Raw genomic sequence first — 20143 nt, 5'->3', positions numbered from 1 at the left:
GATGCTGAGGGGGGCAGATCACTTGAGTTCAGGAGTTCAAGACCTGCCTGGCCAACATGGTGAAACTGCATCTCTACAAGAAAATACAAAAATTAGCCAGGTAATGGCAGGTGCCTGTAGTCCCAGCTACTCAGGAGTCTGAGACAGGAGAATCACTTGAACCCAGAGGGCAAAGGTTGCAGTGAGCCAAGATCATGTCACTGCACTCCAGCCTGGGTGACAGAATTGGACCCTGTCTAAAAAAAAAAATTACAAGGTGATGTCAAATAAAATGAGAAAGAGTCAGAGCCAGAGAAAAAGGAAAACAGCAGAAGACTTTGTCACCCTATCTTCACACCATCAGAAATGCAAGAGCCAATCCTGTAAATATTCATCAACTTCCTTAGCTTTTCTTTCAACAACAGCTTCCAAATGTTTAACACATAGAGTCTAAATTTCAAAAGTACTTTTAGAATGTGGCTTGCTCAGTCCTATATCCATCATTTTCATTTACATATATGTTTTGTTTTCATAACAATATGTTTGATGTTTTGTTTTGTTTTGAGACAGAGTCTCGCTCTGTCACTCAGGCTGCAGTGTAATAGCGTGATCTTGGTTCACTGCAACCTCACTGCCTCCCAGGTTCAAGTGATTCTCATGCCTCAGCCTCCCAAGTAGCTGGGATTACAGGCGTACACCACCACGCCCAGCTAATTTTTGTATTTTCAGTACAGATGGAGTTTCACCATGTTGGCCAGGCTGGTCTCCAACTCCCAACCTCAAGTGATCTGCCTGCCTCAGCCTCCCAAAGTGTTGGGATTACAGGCGTGAGTCATGCCCGGCCAATATCTACTTTTAACCTAAAAAAACCTCATTTTTAGGTTTATAGTATCAACAGATTTCCTCCCCAGTCAAGAGCTTTCTGCCAGCTTTGAACTTCCTCACCCAGAGACACTTTTGCATCTTCGTTCTCTGTCTTGTTTTTCCTCATGGCCCCATGTTCAATCCAGATCCCTGTTACAGTGAGCCTAGCCCACTTATTCATGGAGATAGACTGGAAAATATAACTTCAACATGCTGTTAAATTTTTTTGAGTTTTTAAAAATAAACGTCTTACTTCAGAACAATTTTAGATTTACAGAAAGTTGTAAAGACAGTACAGAGCGTCTCTGCATATCCTCCATCCAGTGTCCCCTAATGTTAACATCTTACCTAGCCAGGATATATTTGTGAAAACCAGGAAATTAACATTGGTACATTACTATTAACTAAACTCCAGACTATATGATTTCACCAGTTTTCCACTAATTTTTTTTTTTAATTCCAGGATCCTTTCCAAGATAGCACATTGTATTTAGTGAGCTAAATTTTAAAACAAACTATTTTTTCAAGTTGTTCCCTGTTAAGCTACGACAATTATGAAGAATATGGCATTTTAATATTTAAGATAAACTATTCATTAGCAAAAACAACACAAGTTGTCAAGATGCCACTTGTTCTGTGATTATAAGCTCCTCGGGGAAGAGCCTCTATTATTTGTTTGGCACATTCTAGCTATATATAGTTTCGTACATTCTCTATAGGATGTAGTTTTCACAGCAGTAAGAGTTGAGAGAAGTATAAGAAGTTTAAATTATTTTAACTTTTAGTGGAAAACAAGCTCATTCTTTCTAATGTAATTAGCAGAGTTAGAATTTTGTTCTTATGTCATGCTATAAAAGATAGTGTGAATATATAGCTTATTAATACATTACAAGTCTAATCTAATTATTGCAGTCTGAGCCACAGAAACTGCAAAAGACCACAGAAAGAGATTCTTTTTCAACCAGCTTCTCCAGGGGGAAAAGGACACTTGCCAACAAAACCCCAAATCTCTCTCTAGGAGTAATATTTGGAGCAATTTGGGGGAAAGTAAAAGTTATTATACTTTGCAATTTTAAATAAAGACATTTTCAGACTGGTAGAAGCTATCTTATATTCAAGGCTCTTTTAAAGAATCTACATATAACTTTCATTTTAAGAGACCAGTATTTTAGGCATTAAAACAAAAGAGCTATAAAGAATTCTACTTGAAGTCAATTCAAGGACTTAATTCAATCCAAGAGAAATACAGAGCTTAGCTAAGTATATATTCCAATCTAGTTCCTGCCACAGTTAGGAGGTATCTTCAGGAGCTATCATCAATCATAGGATGACATGCAAAATTCTTGTAGAAAGCATGTGCTCACTCTCTCCCAGAAAAAAAAAAAATGACTTACCTAAGTTATTTTGTAAAACCCAAAGAAGGCAAAGACAGAGGAAGAATGCAACAAGGAGCAACAAAGTATTTTGCCAAGCATTAGAATATAAAGAAGACAAATGAAGATATTATATATTTAACTCTTCATTTAGCAATTTATTTTCTGGAGGAATAAGGAATATAGTAATTTACCTAATTAATAAAAAGAGAAAATAAAATATTTACATAGCACCTTATTACATTCTAATCACTTGCTCATGTATAATATCTTGAATTGGTAACTGGCGACTTTATATTTTAGGCACAGCTACCATGGGTGCTGGCACAAAGTAAGCAAGGTCTCATTGTCCTCTGAAGGCTTTTCAAATATCACTTCCTCTGGGAAGCTCTTTGATTATTCCCAGCTCCAGTATGAGGGTAGTATCTGCTCTCTGTCCTGTGTGTTCCTAACATACTCAACAAATTAATTTTTAACTAATTAATTTCTATGATAGCACTTATCACATTGTCACCTCTTTAGGGACACTATTTTATGCAACTTTTTATCTTCATAAGAAGTAAAGCTGGCCATGGTGGTGTGCACCTGTAGTCCCAGCTATCCCAGAGACTGAGGCAGGAGGATTACTTGAGCCCAGGGGTTTGAGTCCAGCCTGGGCAACATAGCAAGACCCTGTCTCTTAACAAACAAACAAAAAGTAAGTGACAGTGTTATGGGCTGAATTATGTTCCCCTGCCCCACCTATATTTGAAATCATAACCCCCAGTACCTCAGAATATGACTGTATTTGGAGATGGAAGGGTCTTGAAAGAGGTGATTCAGTTAAAATGAGATGGTTAGGGTACATCAGTTAGGATACAACTGATGTCCTTATAAAGAAGAGGAAATTTGGACACAAGAGAGTAACCAGTAGATATGAATACAGAGGAAAGACCATGTGAGGTCACAGTGAGAAGGTGGCCAACTGCAAGCCAAGAAGACTGGGAAGAAACAAACCCTGCTGACACCTTGATCTTGGAATTCTAGCCTCCAGAACTGTGAGAAAATAAATTTCTGTTGTTTAAGGCATCTAGTCTGTGGTGTTTTGTTATGGCAACCCCAGTAAACCAATACAGACAGTCACAGGTAAATGACAAATAGAAAGTGTTTTAAAAATGAGAGCTATTATGTGTAATTGGCAGTTACTATGTGTATACATCTTGTATATAGATTATTTGTGCACATGATTAGCAAGCTTTAGGAATTTATGTCTCCGCATTCATGCTTCCCTTATGATTGTCTTTAAGTTCTATGACTGTCTCTATGTCTGTTAGGCAGTTGAGTGAATTATTGTTTTTCAAGCTTTGCATTCAAGAAATTTTGAGAGAATTCTTAATTCTCTCAAAATTCTCTCAAAAAATTTTGAGAGATAGATACAAAGACTTCTATCATACATAAAATTGATTCCCTGAGGTAAATCATTGTGTCCTACAATTCAGTTGTATGAACATTTTATTCAAGTAAGGGGCATAGAAAATTATCAGGATTCAAATTAATTCAGAAGGAAAATAGCTGTGGATTTTTCATAAATTTGTATTAACTTTTTTCATAATTCATTTAGATTTTTCATAAGATAAAGTGAGAAAATAAGGTAAGAGTTTTGATAATTTTTTATGTAAAATGGGGAAAATTAAAAATGAAAACGTTTAAGTTATTGCTGTTAGGTAAAATAATAAATAAAAAATTTCAGGTCTTACCTGTATGATTCATGGAGTCATAGCCAAAAATGTAACTGATCGCATCATTCTCTGCTCTCAATACTGCAAGGGCTTCCCCTGTTGACCTTGTCTCGAGGGCTCTGAATGATCTGGCTCCAGGCTACCTGCTCTGACTTTATTTTCTACCTTTTCCCACTTTTCTCTCTGGGTGTTAGCCACAAAGTCTCCTTGAGGATCCTGAAATACACTAATTCCATCCAGCTTTTTCTGAGTCACATGACTGTCCTTTCCCTTTATTCCAAGCTCTACTTAATGCACCTGATCAGGTCTTCCCTAATCATCCAGATAAACAGCATCTCTGTCGTTCTCTTTCTCCTTATCTATTGTTTTCTCCTTTTTTCAGAGCATCTCTTAATACCTGGACATTATATCTTTGTTTGTCTGTTTATTGTCTCTCTCTTCCTACTCGATTTTCAGCTCCCCAAGGACAAGAACTTTGTTAATAAATACTATTGGATGAATATCTGTAGCGTCACACACTGAAGTCTGACATAACAGCTTTTCATAGTCCTTAATGATATAATAAATATTGGAATGCAGCAAATAATGATGAAGAGATGTATCCAATTATACACTGATTACATTATGTTGTCCCAGAAATCTCTGTATTTGTCATTGTGTTCTGTGTGTTTGACCCCTTTGAAGGTGTCTTCTGCTCAGAACTTTCACCCAGTCTCTCACAACTGCCCCTGGTCCTCAGAAATAAATCTTTGGTAAAAGCAACACTGTTTAACAGAAATAAAATACGTGCCACATATGTACTTTAAAATTATCTAGTAATAGTAACACTAATAGTAATTAAAATGAAATGTAGTTCTAAGAAAATAATAAAGTTGTGTGTAATGGAAAAAAATTAACGTTGCTTCAGTTTTTAAATTTAAATCAATAAAAATTAAATAAAATAAAAAATTCAGTTCCTCAGTGACATTTCAAGTGCTCTATAGCCATATGTGGCTGGGGGCTTCTGTATGGAGCAGTACGGGATATAAAGCACCTGATGCTGCCTCCAGGGCATACCTGATTGGAGCAACAGCAGCCTGATCCAATCAGATTCCTCTCCCCAGGATTTTGAATTTTGAACTGAGATACAGAGAGACCAGAGAAGTTTGGCGCTGAGTCGTGTTTGTGGCAGAATTCCAAGGGAAGGTTCATGAGCAGCTGTTGCCAGGGTCCCCAGAGCTTCCTTAGCTTCCGCTCTTCATGGTTGGTTGTTCAGTTCTTTGGATTCTGTGAGACAGCCTAATATATTTCCAATAAATTATTTTCTCCCTTGAGCCAGCTCAAGCTGGTTTCTGTTACTTGCAATGATACTAATTTAAATAAATAAATAAATCTTAGCAACAAAATTTTCTTAAAAGGAGATACATAAAATAACGTAATTAGGCAGATGTGTATGCAAAACTGCTTTGACTACTTTAGAAAATCTTAATTGTCCAGAGTGTTATCGACTGTCAACAAAATGGAACACAGTGTAGATAATTCAAGAGTAAACTGATACAAAAAGAGCATTTATTTGGTCTTGAAACGCATTTGTATGAATTGGGGTTGGGGATGGCGGCAGAGCAAAAACAAGATACAGCTTTCTAATTGTTTTACAGAGAATTTAATCAGCACGAATTCTCCAAGAATGACGCTGATCACACAGCAGGTGCTTGATAAATGCATGTTGATTAATTGATTTAGAATACACCAGCTGTCGGTGAAAGAATGTGATCCACAATCAAACCATTTGACAGAAGAAAGCCAGGATGGCTTTTAAAATTAGTAACAACATGGAAATCTACATGCAAATAATCCAGAGATGGTGTTGCTGTCTTTGGTTCCCTTCCTAGATGAGAACAAGATAAATCATACTCTGCTTTGGGAAGAAGGTATTCAGTGTTTAAGGCTGTAAACAGAGGAAAACATTCTCCAGTCATTTGTTTCTAGCAGTATGTGTGTATCCAGAAGGCCTTTTGATTGCAGATACCGAGTTGTGGGAGGGAGAAAGGCAGTGGGAAGCACATGTGATCATAAGTAATCTCCCCTGATCCTGGTGAGCTTTGAATTTTCCTCCTCTTAAATTTCACAAGGTTGAAAAACAGAAGTAAAAAAGAATTTTGGAAAACCAGGCTTAAATGGGTGGAGGGGAATCTAATCAAGCCTCTAGAACTTCTACTGGTTTATAGAAAGTATCACATAAAGAATGCACACAGGGACACAATCAGCCAAATCTAGGAAGGGTGAAATTCTACAGGACAAATGACCTGGTTTTTTCAATAGATAATAAATTCTAGAATTATTTTGTAAATAACATGATTGTATAGGATGACAGTGCCCCCTGGTAGAATACTGTTTTAGGCTGGGATCCCTAGATACAAATCCTGGGTGGAGAGTTGAAAGCAGAAGTTTACTGCAGAGATACCACTGTGAGGAAGTAAGGAAGGTGGGACTGGACACTGAAGAAAGTGACCACAAGGCCAGGCGCAGTGGCTCACACCTGTAATCCCAGCACTTTGGGAGGCTGAGGTGGGAGGATCACCTGAGGTCAGGAGTTCGAGACCATCCTGGCCAACATGGTGAAACCACATCTCTACTAAAAATACAAAATTAGCTGGGCATGGTGGCTCATGCGTGTAATCCCAGCTACTTGGGAGGCTGAGGCAGGAGAATCACTTGAACCCAGGAGGCGGAGGTTACAGTGAGCCGAGATTGCACCATTGCACTCCAGCCTGGGTGACAAAAGCAAAATTCCATCTCAAAAAAAAAAAAGGAAAGTGACCCCAGTGAGGTTTCAGCTATGACCTCAGTTATCCTATGGAGAATTATGGAGTGGAGATGGCCCTTCAGGATTGTCCCAAAGTGAGGCAAGGGGTCCAGGCTATGTATTCCTACCCTCAGCCAGTCATTTGACATAGGCTACCCCTGGTAAGGGTATAACTTTAGGAGAGGCAGTTCATTGCAGCCAAGTGGTGTTCCCCACAGAAAACAATAATATCCACTACAATAATATAAAACAATTAAATCCTGAGAGTAGATCGGGTGTGGTGGCTCATGCCTGTGTAGTCTTAGCACTTAGGGAGGCCGTGGCGGGCTGATCGCTTGAGCACAGGAATTCGAGACCAGACTGGGTAGGCAACATGTCAAAACCCTGTCTGTATTAAAAATACAAAAAAATGAGCTGGCTGTGGTGGCACACAGCTGTGATCCCAGCTACTCGGGAGGCCGAGGTGGGAGGATTGCTTGAGCCTGGGAGGCTGAGGCTACAGTGAGCTATGATCATACCACTGCACTCCAGCCTGGGTGACAGAGGAAGACCCTGTCTCAAAAAGAAAAAAATAATGTATCCTGAGATTAGTGACACTTCGCTATTATTCAAACCATAATTTGCATAATAATGGAATTTTATTTATAGAATTCTAAAATATCATTACTATAAAAGGTCTGGCATTTTATATCAATTATCTTCCATTGTTCTATATTTTGACATAGTGAAATAAAGAATTGTGTTATACTAACTTGTTAACCTTTAATTATACCACCATTTCTGGAACCCTAGGTAGGGGCACTTTCTTTGCTTGGTTCTCAGGCTGCCATACTTGTTTTTTCCTACTTCACTGGCCACTTCTTCCTCATCTTCTCCAATGACTGCTCCCCATGTCTGGCCCTGAATTTTGGAGTGGTTTAGTGGGCTTAGTCCTCTGACCTCTTTTTTTTTTTTTTAATCTACTTTCATTTTTAAAATGTTCTCATCCAGTCTCATGGCTTTATGTATCATGTATACCTTCATGAGTCACAGATATTTATCACATCCATGAAATCCAGGCTGGTGTATCCAAATGCTTACTCAATGTCTCTACCTGAGTATCTATACACATCTTAAACTTAACATGTTCCAACCAAACCCACTATTTTTTCCCAGATTTTTTGAAATCTCCCACAGAGATTTCAAAATCTATGCAAATAATAGTTCCACTCTCTAATTTTTCAAGCCAAAAATCTTGAACTCACTCGAGTAATTTAAAGAAAATTTCAGGCATTATGTCAAGTCACTCATAGATATGGCATTTTGCATCTCTAACTGATAAGAACTTTTATTTTTCACATAAATAGCATACCTACCAAAATTAATGTAATTAGTATCATCTAATACTTGGTTTGTATTCAATTACTAATTCTTTTCTTTTTCTTTTCTTTTTTTTTCTTTTTTATTATTATTATTATTATTATTATTATTATTATTATTATACTTTAGACTCTATGGTACATGTGCGCAATGTGCAGGTAAGTTACATATGTATACATGTGCCATGCTGGTGCGCTGCACCCACCAACTCGTCATCTAGCATTAGGTATATCTCCCAATGCTATCCCTCCCCCCTCCCCCCACCCCACAACAGTCCCCGAAGTGTGATGTTCCCCTTCCTGTGTCCATGTGTTCTCATTGTTCAATTCCCACCTATGAGTGAGAATATGCGGTGTTTGGTTTTTTGTTCTTGCGATAGTTTACTGAGAATGATGATTTCCAATTTCATCCGTGTCCCTACAAAGGACATGAACTCATCATTTTTTATGGCTGCATAGTATTCCATGGTGTATATGTGCCACATTTTCTTAATCCAGTCTATCATTGTTGGACATTTGGGTTGGTTCCAAGTCTTTGCTATTGTGAATAATGCTGCAATAAACATACGTGTGCATGTGTCTTTATAGCAGCATGATTTATAGTCCTTTGGGTATATACCCAGTAATGGGATGGCTGGGTCAAATGGAATTTCTAGTTCTAGATCCCTGAGGAATCGCCACACTGACTTCCACAAGGGTTGAACTAGTTTAAAGTCCCACCAACAGTGTAAAAGTGTTCCTATTTCTCCACATCCTCTCCAGCACCTGTTGTTTCCTGACTTTTTAATGATTGCCATTCTAACTGGTGTGAGATGGTATCTCATTGTGGTTTTGATTTGCATTTCTCTGATGGCCAGTGATGGTGAGCATTTTTTCATGTGTTTTTTGGCTGCATAAATGTCTTCTTTTGAGAAGTGTCTGTTCATGTCCTTCGCCCACTTTTTGATGGGTTTGTTTGTTTTTTTCTTGTAAATTTGTTGGAGTTCATTGTAGATTCTGGATATTAGCCCTTTGTCAGATGAGTAGGTTGCGAAAATTTTCTCCCATTTTGTAGGTTGCCTGTTCACTCTGATGGTAGATTCCTTTGCTGTGCAGAAGCTCTTGAGTTTAATTAGATCCCATTTGTCAATTTTGGCTTTTGTTGCCATTGCTTTTGGTGTTTTAGACATGAAGTCCTTGCCCATGCCTATGTCCTGAATGGTAATGCCTAGGTTTTCTTCTAGGGTTTTTATGGTTTTAGGTCTAACGTTTAAGTCTTTAATCCATCTTGAATTGATTTTTGTATAAGGTGTAAGGAAGGGATCCAGTTTCAGCTTTCTACATATGGCTAGCCAGTTTTCCCAGCACCATTTATTAAATAGGGAATCCTTTCCCCATTTCTTGTTTTTCTCAGGTTTGTCAAAGATCAGATAGTTGTAGATATGTGGCATTATTTCTGACGGCTCTGTTCTGTTCCATTGATCTATATCTCTGTTTTGGTACCAGTACCATGCTGTTTTGGTTACTGTAGCCTTGTAGTATAGTTTGAAGTCAGGTAGTGTGATGCCTCCAGCTTTGTTCTTTTGGCTTAGGATTGACTTGGCGATGCGGGCTCTTTTTTGGTTCCATATGAACTTTAAAGTAGTTTTTTCCAATTCTGTGAAGAAAGTCATTGGTAACTTGATGGGGATGGCATTGAATCTGTAAATTACCTTGGGAAGGATGGCCATTTTCATGATATTGATTCTTCCTACCCATGAGCATGGAATGTTCTTCCATTTGTTTGTATCCTCTTTTATTTCCTTGAGCAGTGGTTTGTAGTTCTCCTTGAAGAGGTCCTTCACATCCCTAGTAAGTTGGATTCCTAGGTATTTTATTCTCTTTGAAGGAATTGTGAATGGGAGTTCACTCATGATTTGGCTCTCTGTTTGTCTGTTATTGATGTATAAGAATGCTTGTGATTTTTGTACATTGATTTTGTATCCTGAGACTTTGCTGAAGTTGCTTATCAGCTGAAGGAGATTTTGGGCTGAGACAATGGGGTTTTCTAGATATACTATCATGTCATCTGCAAACAGGGACAATTTGACTTCCTCTTTTCCTAATTGAATACCCTTGATTTCCTTCTCTTGCCTAATTGCCCTGGCCAGAACTTCCAACACTATGTTGAATAGAAGTGGTGAGAGAGGGCATCCCTGTCTTGTGCCAGTTTTCAAAGGGAATGCTTCCAGTTTTTGCCCATTCAGTATGATATTGGCTGTGGGTTTGTCATAAATAGCTCTTATTATTTTGAGATACGTCCCATCAATACCTAATTTATTGAGAGTTTTTAGCATGAAGAGTTGTTGAATTTTGTCAAAGGCCTTTTCTGCATCTATTGAGATAATCATGTGGTTTTTGTCTTTGGTTCTGTTTATATGCTGGATTACATTTATTGATTTGTGTATATTGAACCAGCCTTGCATCCCAGGGATGAAGCCCACTTGATCATGGTGGATAAGCTTTTTGATGTGCTGCTGGATTCCGTTTGCCAGTATTTTATTGAGGATTTTTGCATCAATGTTCATCAAGGATATTGGTCTAAAATTCTCTTTTTTTGTTGGGTCTCTGCCAGGCTTTGGTATCAGGATGATGCTGGCCTCATAAAATGAGTTAGGGAGGATTCCCTCTTTTTCTATTGATTGGAATAGTTTCAGAAGGAATGGTACCAGCTCCTCCTTGTACCTCTGGTAGAATTCAGCTGTGAACCCATCTGGTCCTGGACTTTTTTTGGTTGGTAAGCTATTGATTATTGCCACAATTTCAGCTCCTGTTATTGGTCTATTCAGAGATTCAACTTCTTCCTGGTTTAGTCTTGGGAGGGTGTATGTGTTGAGGAATTTATCCATTTCTTCTAGATTTTCTAGTTTATTTGCGTAGAGGTGTTTGTAATATTCTCTGATGGTAGTTTGTATTTCTGTGGGATCGGTGGTGATATCCCCTTTATCATTTTTTATTGCATCTATTTGATTCTTCTCTCTTTTTTTCTTTATTAATCTTGCTAGCGGTCTATCAATTTTGTTGATCCTTTCAAAAAACCAGCTCCTGGATTCATTGATTTTTTGAAGGGTTTTTTGTGTCTCTATTTCCTTCAGTTCTCCTCTGATTTTAGTTATTTCTTGCCTTCTGCTAGCTTTTGAATGTGTTTGCTCTTGCTTTTCTAGTTCTTTTAATTGTGATGTTAGGGTGTCAATTTTGGATCTTTCCTGCTTTCTCTTGTGGGCATTTAGTGCTATAAATTTCCCTCTACACACTGCTTTGAATGCATCCCAGAGATTCTGGTATGTTGTGTCTTGGTTCTCGTTGGTTTCAAAGAACATCTTTATTTCTGCCTTCATTTCGTTATGTACCCAGTAGTCATTCAGGAGCAGGTTGTTCAGTTTCCACGTGGTTGAGCGGTTTTGAGTGAGATTCTTAATCCTGAATTCTAGCTTGATTGCACTGTGATCTGAGAGATAGTTTGTTATAATTTCTGTTCTTTTACATTTATTGAGGAGAGCTTTACTTCCAAGGATATGGTCAATTTTGGAATAGGTGTGGTGTGGTGCTGAAAAAAATGTATATTCTGTTGATTTGGGGTGGAGAGTTCTGTAGATGTCTATTAGGTCCGCTTGGTGCAGAGCTGAATTCAATTCCTGGGTATCCTTGTTGACTTTCTGTCTCGTTGATCTGTCTAATGTTGACAGTGGGGTGTTAAAGTCTCCCATTATTAATGTGTGGGAGTCTAAGTCTCTTTGTAGGTCACTCAGGACTTGCTTTATGAATCTGGGTGCTCCTGTATTGGGTGCATATATATTTAGGATAGTTAGCTCTTCTTGTTGAATTAATCCCTTTACCATTATGTAATGGCCTTCTTTGTCTCTTTTGATCTTTGTTGGTTTAAAGTCTGTTTTATCAGAGACTAGGATTGCAACCCCTGCCTTTTTTTGTTTTCCATTTGCTTGGTAGATCTTCCTCCATCCTTTTATTCTGAGCCTATGTGTGTCTCTGCACGTGAGATGGGTTTCCTGAATACAGCACACTGATGGGTCTTGAGTCTTTACCCAATTTGCCAGTCTGTGTCTTTTAATTGGAGCATTTAGTCCATTTACATTTAAAGTTAATATTGTTATGTGTGAATCTGATCCTGTCATTATGATATTAGCTGGTTATTTTGCTCGTTAGTTGATGCAGTCTCTTCCTAGTCTCGATGGTCTTTACATTTCGGTATGATTTTGCAGTGGCTGGTACCGGTTGTGCCTTTCCATGTTTAGTGCTTCCTTCAGGAGCTCTTTTAGGGCAGGCCTGGTGGTGACAAAATCTCTCAGCATTTGCTTGTCTGTAAAGTATTTTATTTCTCCTTCACTTATGAAGCTTAGTTTGGCAAGATATGAAATTCTGGGTTGAAAATTCTTTTCTTTAAGAATGTTGAATATTGGCCCCCACTCTCTTCTGGCTTGTAGGGTTTCTGCCGAGAGATCCGCTGTTAGTCTGATGGGCTTCCCTTTGATGGTAACCCGACCTTTCTCTCTGGCTGCCCTTAACATTTTTTCCTTCATTTCAACTTTGGTGAATCTGACAATTATGTGTCTTGGAGTTGCTCTTCTCGAGGAGTATCTTTGTGGCGTTCTCTGTATTTCCTGAATCTGAATGTTGGCCTGCCTTGCTAGATTGGGGAAGTTCTCCTGGATTATATCCTGCAGAGTGTTTTCCAACTTGTTTCCATTCTCCCCGTCACTTTCAGGTACACCAATCAGACGTAGATTTGGTCTTTTCACATAGTCCCACATTTCTTGGAGGCTTTGCTCGTTTCTTTTTATTCTTTTTTCTCTAAACTTCCCTTCTCGCTTCATTTCATTCATTTCATCTTCCAGGGCTGATACCCTTTCTTCCATTTGATCGCATCGGCTCCTGACGCTTCTGCATTCTTCACGTAATTCTCGAGCCTTGGTTTTCAGCTCCATCAGCTCCTTTAAGCACTTCTCCGTATTGGTTATTCTAGTTATACATTCTTCTAAATTTTTTTCAAAGTTTTCAACTTCTTTGCCTTTGGTTTGAATATCCTCCCGTAGCTCGGAGTAATTTGATCGTCTGAAGCCTTCTTCTCTCAGCTCGTCAAAGTCATTCTCTGTCCAGCTTTGTTCCGTTGCTGCTGAGGAACTGCGTTCCTTTGGAGGAGGAGAGGTACTCTGCTTTTTAGAGTTTCCAGTTTTTCTGCTCTGTTTTTTCCCCATCTTTGTGGTTTTATCTACTTTTGGTCTTTGATGATGGTGATGTACAGATGGGTTTTTGGTGTGGATGTCCTTTCTGTTAGTTTTCCTTCTAACAGACAGGACCCTCAGCTGCAGGTCTGTTGGAGTACCTGGCCGGCCGTGTGAGGTGTCAGTCTGCCCCTGCTGGGGGGTGCCTCCCAGTTAGGCTGCTCGGGGGTCAGGGGTCAGGGACCCACTTGAGGAGGCAGTCAGCCCTTTCTCAGATCTCCAGCTGCGTGCTGGGAGAACCACTGCTCTCCTCAAAGCTGTCAGACAGGGACATTTAAGTCTGCAGAGGTTACTGCTGTCTTTTTGTTTGTCTGTGCCCTGCCCCCAGAGGTGGAGACTACAGAGGCAGGCAGGCCTCCTTGAGCTGTGGTGGGCTCCACCCAGTTCAAGCTTCCAGGCTGCTTTGTTTACCTAAGCGAGCCTGGGCAATGGCGGGCGCCCCTCCCCCAGCCTCGCTGCCATCTTGCTGTTTGATCTCAGACTGCTGTGCTAGCAATCAGCGAGACTCCGTGGGCGTAGGACCCTCTGAGCCAGGTGCGGGCTATACTCTCCTGGGGCACCGTTTCCTAAGCCCGTCGGAAAAGCACAGTATTCGGGTGGGAGTGGCCCGATTTTCCAGGTGCCGTCTGTCACCCCTGGAAAGGGAACTCCCTGACCCCTTGTGCTTCCCGAGTGAGGCAATGCCTCGCCCCTGCTTTGGCTGGCACACGGTGCACTCACCCACTGACCTGCGCCCACTGTCTGGCACTCCCTAGTGAGATGAACATGGTACCTCAGATGGAAATGCAGAAATCACCCGTCTTCTGCGTCACTCGCGCTGGGAGCTGTAGACCACCGGAGCTGTTCCTATTCGGCCATCTTGGCTCCTCCCCCCTTCTTTTTCTTTTCTTTTCTTTTTTGAGACGGAGTCTCCCTCTGTCACCCAGGCTGGAGTGTAGTGGTGCGATCTCGGCTCACTGCAACCTCTGCCTCCAGGTTCAAGTGATTCTTGTGCCTCAGCCTCCCAAGTAGCTGGGATTACAGGCACACACCACCACATCCAGCTAATTTTTGTATTTTTAGTAGAGATTGGGTTTCACTACGTTGGCCACACTGGTCTCAAACTCCTGACCTCAGGTAATCCGCCTATCTTGGCCTCCCAAAGCGCTGGGATTACAGGTGGTAGCCACCACGCCCCAGCCCAAATATTACTAATTCTTTCAAAGATGCCATTTTACAGTTGTTTTGTTCAAATTAAGACTGAATTATAAGGGATAAACTCTATAAACTAATATAAAATATGTCAGGTGGTTATTAATACTGCAGAGTAGAGAGATAAAGTAAAAAGGACTATTTGGTTGGCTATTTAACCCAGAGTGTTCAGGAAAGTCCTCTATGAGAAAGTGACATTTCAACAGAAATGGGAATAAAGTGTTTCAAGGAGAACATAATCAACTGTGTCAAATACTGCAAATGGGTTACATGTAAGAGGATGACTGAGGCTTGATCTTTGGATATGACAACAGGGAGGTCACTGGGTACCTTGACTAAAGCTGCTTTTGTGGAATGCTCGAGGTAAATGCCTGATTGAAATGATGTCAGGAGAGAATAGAAGGAGATGAAGCGGAAACAGTAAATATAGACAAGTTGTTTCACATAAGGGGAGAAATATAGAAGAAACAGTAAATATAGGCAAGTTTTTTCACATAAGGGGAGATGACAAGTGGGACATTGGCTAGAACGGATATGGAACAATGGATAGTTTTTTTTTTCTAAAAGGGAATATTACAGCATGTTTCATACTAGTAGGAATGATTCAGTAGGAAGAAAACATTGATGGTGCAGGAGAGAGAATAATTCCTGGAGAGAGGGCCTTGAGAATGTGAAAGAGGGCCGGGCATGGTGGCTCATGCCTGTAATCCCAGCAGTTTGGGAGGCTGAGGCAGGCGGATCACCTGAGGTCAGGAATTCGAAACCAACCTGGCCAACATGGCAAAACCCCGTCTCTACTAAAAACACAAAAATTAGCTGGGCGTGGTGGCACACGCCTGTGATCCCAGCTACTCACTCGGGAGGCTGGGGCAGGAGAATCGCTTGAACCCAGGAGGCAGAGGTTGCAGTGAGCCAAGATCACACTCCAGCCTGCACTCCAGCCTGGGCAACAGAGCAAGACTCTGTCTCAAAAAAAAAAAAAAAAAAAAAAAAAGAATGTGAAAGAGGATGGAATTCAGTGCACAACTGCAGAGTGTGTCTTTTGATAGGAGGATGGACAGTGTATCTACAGTAACAGGAGAGAAAGCAGAATAGGTGGGCACTGATGCTGGTAGCTATGGAAATTTCCTCAATGAAGTAGGAAGCAAAGTCATCAGCAGAGGGATCAGGAGATGCTGGAGAGTTGAAGAGGGAAAAGGAATGAAATAGCCCTCTAGAAGAGTTGTAGAGTAAATGGGCTAGGGAATGTATGGGAATCTATTAAAACTCATTTGAAGGTGGAGCCATGAATTTGCAGTATTTTCTGCATGGTTGGTTGTTTTTCTCCAGTCACATTTAACTGCTGGGTGTGACATAGGACGAGAGCTGGATTTAACTGGGCCTGGAGTTTGGCCATAAAGCACAGAGAAGGCAAAGAGAGGAAAGATATTTAAGAGTGTATGCAAAAAATAATTATAATGATGGACCATGAAATACAAGCTGGAGAAGTAGAAAAGAGTGAAATTAACAGGGAGTGATGGGCAGTGAAAAGGCGGTAATGGCCTATAGGTTTCAGGAGTGGAGAAATTGTGGGAGTCAAGGAATAGTGAGAGTGAGCTGGAAAAATAGAAGGTGCTGGTAGATTTAAGGCAAAAATATATAGTCTAAAATTAAGAGAATTGAGAAAATATGCAGTCACATGAACTGATAGTGGTAATGTAAATCAGTATCACCTTTTTTGTGTGGTAGCATCATGGCAATATCTAAAATTGCCATGTTACTGAGCATGGTGGCTCACGCCTATAATCCTAGGACTTTGGGAGGCCGAGGTGGGCAGATCACCTGAGGTCAGGAGTTCGAGACCAGCCTGGCCAACATGGTGAAACCCCATCTCTAGTAAAAATACAAAAAATTAGCTCGGTGTGGTGGTGGGTGCCAGTAATGGGATTGCTGGGTCAAATGGTATTTCTGGCTCTAGATCCTTGAGGAATTGCCACACTGTCTTCCACAACGGTTGAACTAATTTACATTCCCACCAACAATGTAAAAGTATTCCCATTTCTCCAAAGCCTTGCCAGCATCTGTTGTTTCTTGACTTTTTAATAATCACCATTCTGGCCAGGTGTGGTGGCTCACGCCTGTAATCCCAGCACTTTGGGAAGCCGAGGTGGGCGGATCACCTGAGGTCAGGAGGCCAAGACCAGCCTCGCCAACATGGTGAAACCCCATCTCTACTAAAAATACAAAAATTAGCCAGGCGTGGTGGCAAGCGCCTATAATCCCAGCTACTTGGGAGGCTGAGGCAGGAGAACGACTTGGGCCCAGGAGGCGGAGTTTGCAGTGAGCCAAGATCGCACCATTGCACTCCAGCCTGGGTGACTAAGCGAGACTCTGTCTCAAAAAAATAAATAGATAAAAATAAAAAAATAATCGCCATTCTGACTGGTGTGAGATGGTATCTCATTGTGGTTTTGATTTGCATTTCTCTAGTGATCAGTGATGTTGAGCTTTTTTTCGTATGTTTCTTGGCCGCATAAATGTCTCCTTTTGAGAAGTGTCTGTTCATATCCTTTGCCCACTTCTTGAAGGGGTGGTTCGTTTTTTTCTTGTAAATTTAAAACTCTGTAATCTTAAACTTGAATAGTGTTTTAGAGTACCTGTAGACTCCCTGTGGAGAGGAGAATAAAATCCTAGTATTTAATTTTTCTGTCAATAATATTTACATAGTTACAACGTGTCAATGATTGTTAGTGGTTTTCCATTTTTTTTTTTTTTTTTTTTTTTTTTTGAGATGGAGTCTTGCCCTGTCGCCCAGGCTGGAGTGCAGTGGCACAATCTCAGCTCGCTGCAAGCTCCGCCTCCTGGGTTCACACCATTCTCCTGCCTCAGCCTCCCAAGTAGCTGGGACTACAGGTGCCCGCCACTATGCCCGGCTAATTTTTTGTAATTTTAGTACAGAAGGGGTTTCACCATATTAGTCAGGATGGTCTCGATCTCCTGACCCTGTGATCCGCCCACCTCAGCCTCCCAAAGTGCTGGGATTACAGGCATGCGCCACCGCGCCCAGCCTCAATTTTTAGCAGTAGCCTAAAAACAAAACAGAAAAAACTTAAATGTGGTTATGTCAACCTTTGTAATGTGAAAATAACAGTATAAGCACAGATAGCAGGAGGAAGAGGGAGAACATGAAAAGATGGGAATTAATCTCATCTACTACAGTGTTTACCAGTAAATCAAGAAATAGCAGTAAAGGCCCATTATTTAGAATTAGAGAAGTAACCATCAGAAAGCCTTGGTAGGAAGGTCTGATGGCAGATACTTGTAGTCCCAACTACTGGGAAGCCTGAGGCAGGAGGATTGCTTCAGTCCAGGAGTTCAAGGCTGCAGTGAGCCATGATGGTGCCCGTGAATGGCCACTGCACTCCAACCTGGGCAATACAGCAAGATTCCGTCTGTTTAAAAAACAAAAAACAAAACAAACAAACAAAAAAATGAGAACAAGAAAGCCATGAAATAGCAACAGTTAAAAGTGGTTTCCTCTGAGAAGTTCAGTTAGGGGTGGGAGAGGGTGGGGCAGTAGAACACCTTTTTTATTTTTCATTACAAGCCCTATTACATTATTGTTTTTTTCATGTATGTAATTATTGTGATAAAATGTTTTAAGATAAGAAAATTTTAATAAAGAAAGGGGAATTACTTACAATTCATTATGCCTGGAGTTTAAATTTTATCAGTTTTCACAGAAGTTCCTGGGTGGGATTGGTTATTAGAAGATCTATGGGCATGAACAGCAGAGGAGGGAGGAAGAGGGAGAGGGTAATGGGTATATTCAAATATAAAATTTGGTTGTCAGAAGTAATTTTCAGTATGGTACAATGTATATTTATCATATTTTTAATCCAACTGTGTCCTAGCAACTAGGGCCTTGGGCCAAATCCCTAAAGAGAAACAGCCATTACTTTAGAAAGAGTGAAATCCCTGGATTCTCTAAAAGTGAGATGTACAAAGCAACACTGTTCTGTAGAGGTCTGGAGGTGACAGGGAACACTGCTGTGGTCCTAACAGACTAGGGCCCCAGTCTGGATATGTACCAAGAAGAATCCTGGGCACCAGGGCACTCTTTGCAGAAGCACATGTAATTAATTTTGAGGGAAAGACGAGGTTTTGCATTGCTGTGGGTATAGGTGAAACTAGAAAAATACTGTCCCCTTAATGTTATTATAACCTATAGTAGCCACAGCCTGGTGTGGCCTATAAAAACATGATAAGCACAGTTGATTTTGTAGCAAAAAAGCATTTAGGAAGATAAGTAGCATTATACCATGATTAAAGATACATTTACAAATGAACACATAAATGCTATAATGGTAGGTAAATCTCAAATATAATCCAACAACAGAGTTTTGATTTGACAGAGATGCAAGGATAAACCTTTCTGGTTGCAGCATTATGGGGGATAACATGGGATAGAGTATGTTATTTTTCCCTATTATTTGCTGTCCTCCGTATAAAAGGATTATGTTTACCCATTTTCATAAACGTTAACCTTATGACTTGCTTTGCCTATGGAATGTATGCAGAAGTGATGTATGCCCCACATCTAAGCAGAAGCTTTAAGAGACATCTGGTGGTTCAGACGTGAGGTCTGCGTGTGCTGCATCAAGGTTGCTCCTGGAATAAAGATCCTAGAACAGAGCTATAACCACTGTGTGTATAGTGAATGAGTAATTAACCTTTGTTATTGTCAAGCCACTGTGATTTTTTGTTGTTGTTGTTGTTCCGCAACATAACCTACTGAAAGCTAACTATTATATAGCATAAGCTTAAAACCCTTTTGCTACCAACTCTCAGAAAAGCTAGTTCCATTATCATTATAGCAAACATAATTATAAATGCATAAACTCCCAAGAAAGTAAGGGAAATATCCAGGACCACTAAACGAAGGGGATACTGAAACAAAGTGTAAGTTCTTGAAATGATGCTGCAGCTATAAATAGTAATAAGAAAGAGAAATGCAATAAATGAAACTTTAAAAATCTACAAATGAAAATGGATAATTTTTTTTTTTTTTTTTTTGAGACGGAGTCTCACTCTGTTGCCCAGGCTGGAGTGCAATGGCATGATCTCAGCTCACTGCAAACTCCACCTCCCAGATTCAAGCGATTCTCCTGCCTCAGCCTCCTGAGTAGCTGGGATTACAGGTGGGTGCCACCACGCCCAGCTAAATTTTGTATTTTTAGTAGAGATGGGGTTTCACCATGTTGGCCAGGCTGGTCTCAAACTCCTGACCTCAAGTGATCCACCCACCTTGGCCTCCCAAATGCTGGGATTACGGGTGTGAGCCACCGCACTTGGCTAGAAAACGGGTAATTTCTTAAAGGCAAGTGAGAAAAAGGGAAATATTAAAAACAAAAGCAGAAATAAACAAATTGGGTAATAGAAAACAGAACATAAAATACATGTAGCCAATGACTATATCTATTTGTTTAAAAATGGTTTCTAGAGCATTCCATCTCCCTGCTGTGGTCCCACTCTCTTACAATTAGGCTTGATTTCCAAACTGCCATGGGTTTGATATTCACTGAGAGAAAGCAAATACATATTTGGCACATTAATAAATAATATTTAACAACAATGA

The sequence above is a fragment of the Pongo abelii genome, chromosome 12 (genome assembly GCF_028885655.2).
Source record: "Pongo abelii isolate AG06213 chromosome 12, NHGRI_mPonAbe1-v2.0_pri, whole genome shotgun sequence".
NCBI lineage: Eukaryota > Metazoa > Chordata > Mammalia > Primates > Hominidae > Pongo > Pongo abelii.
Note: the sequence above shows the minus strand (reverse complement) of the source record.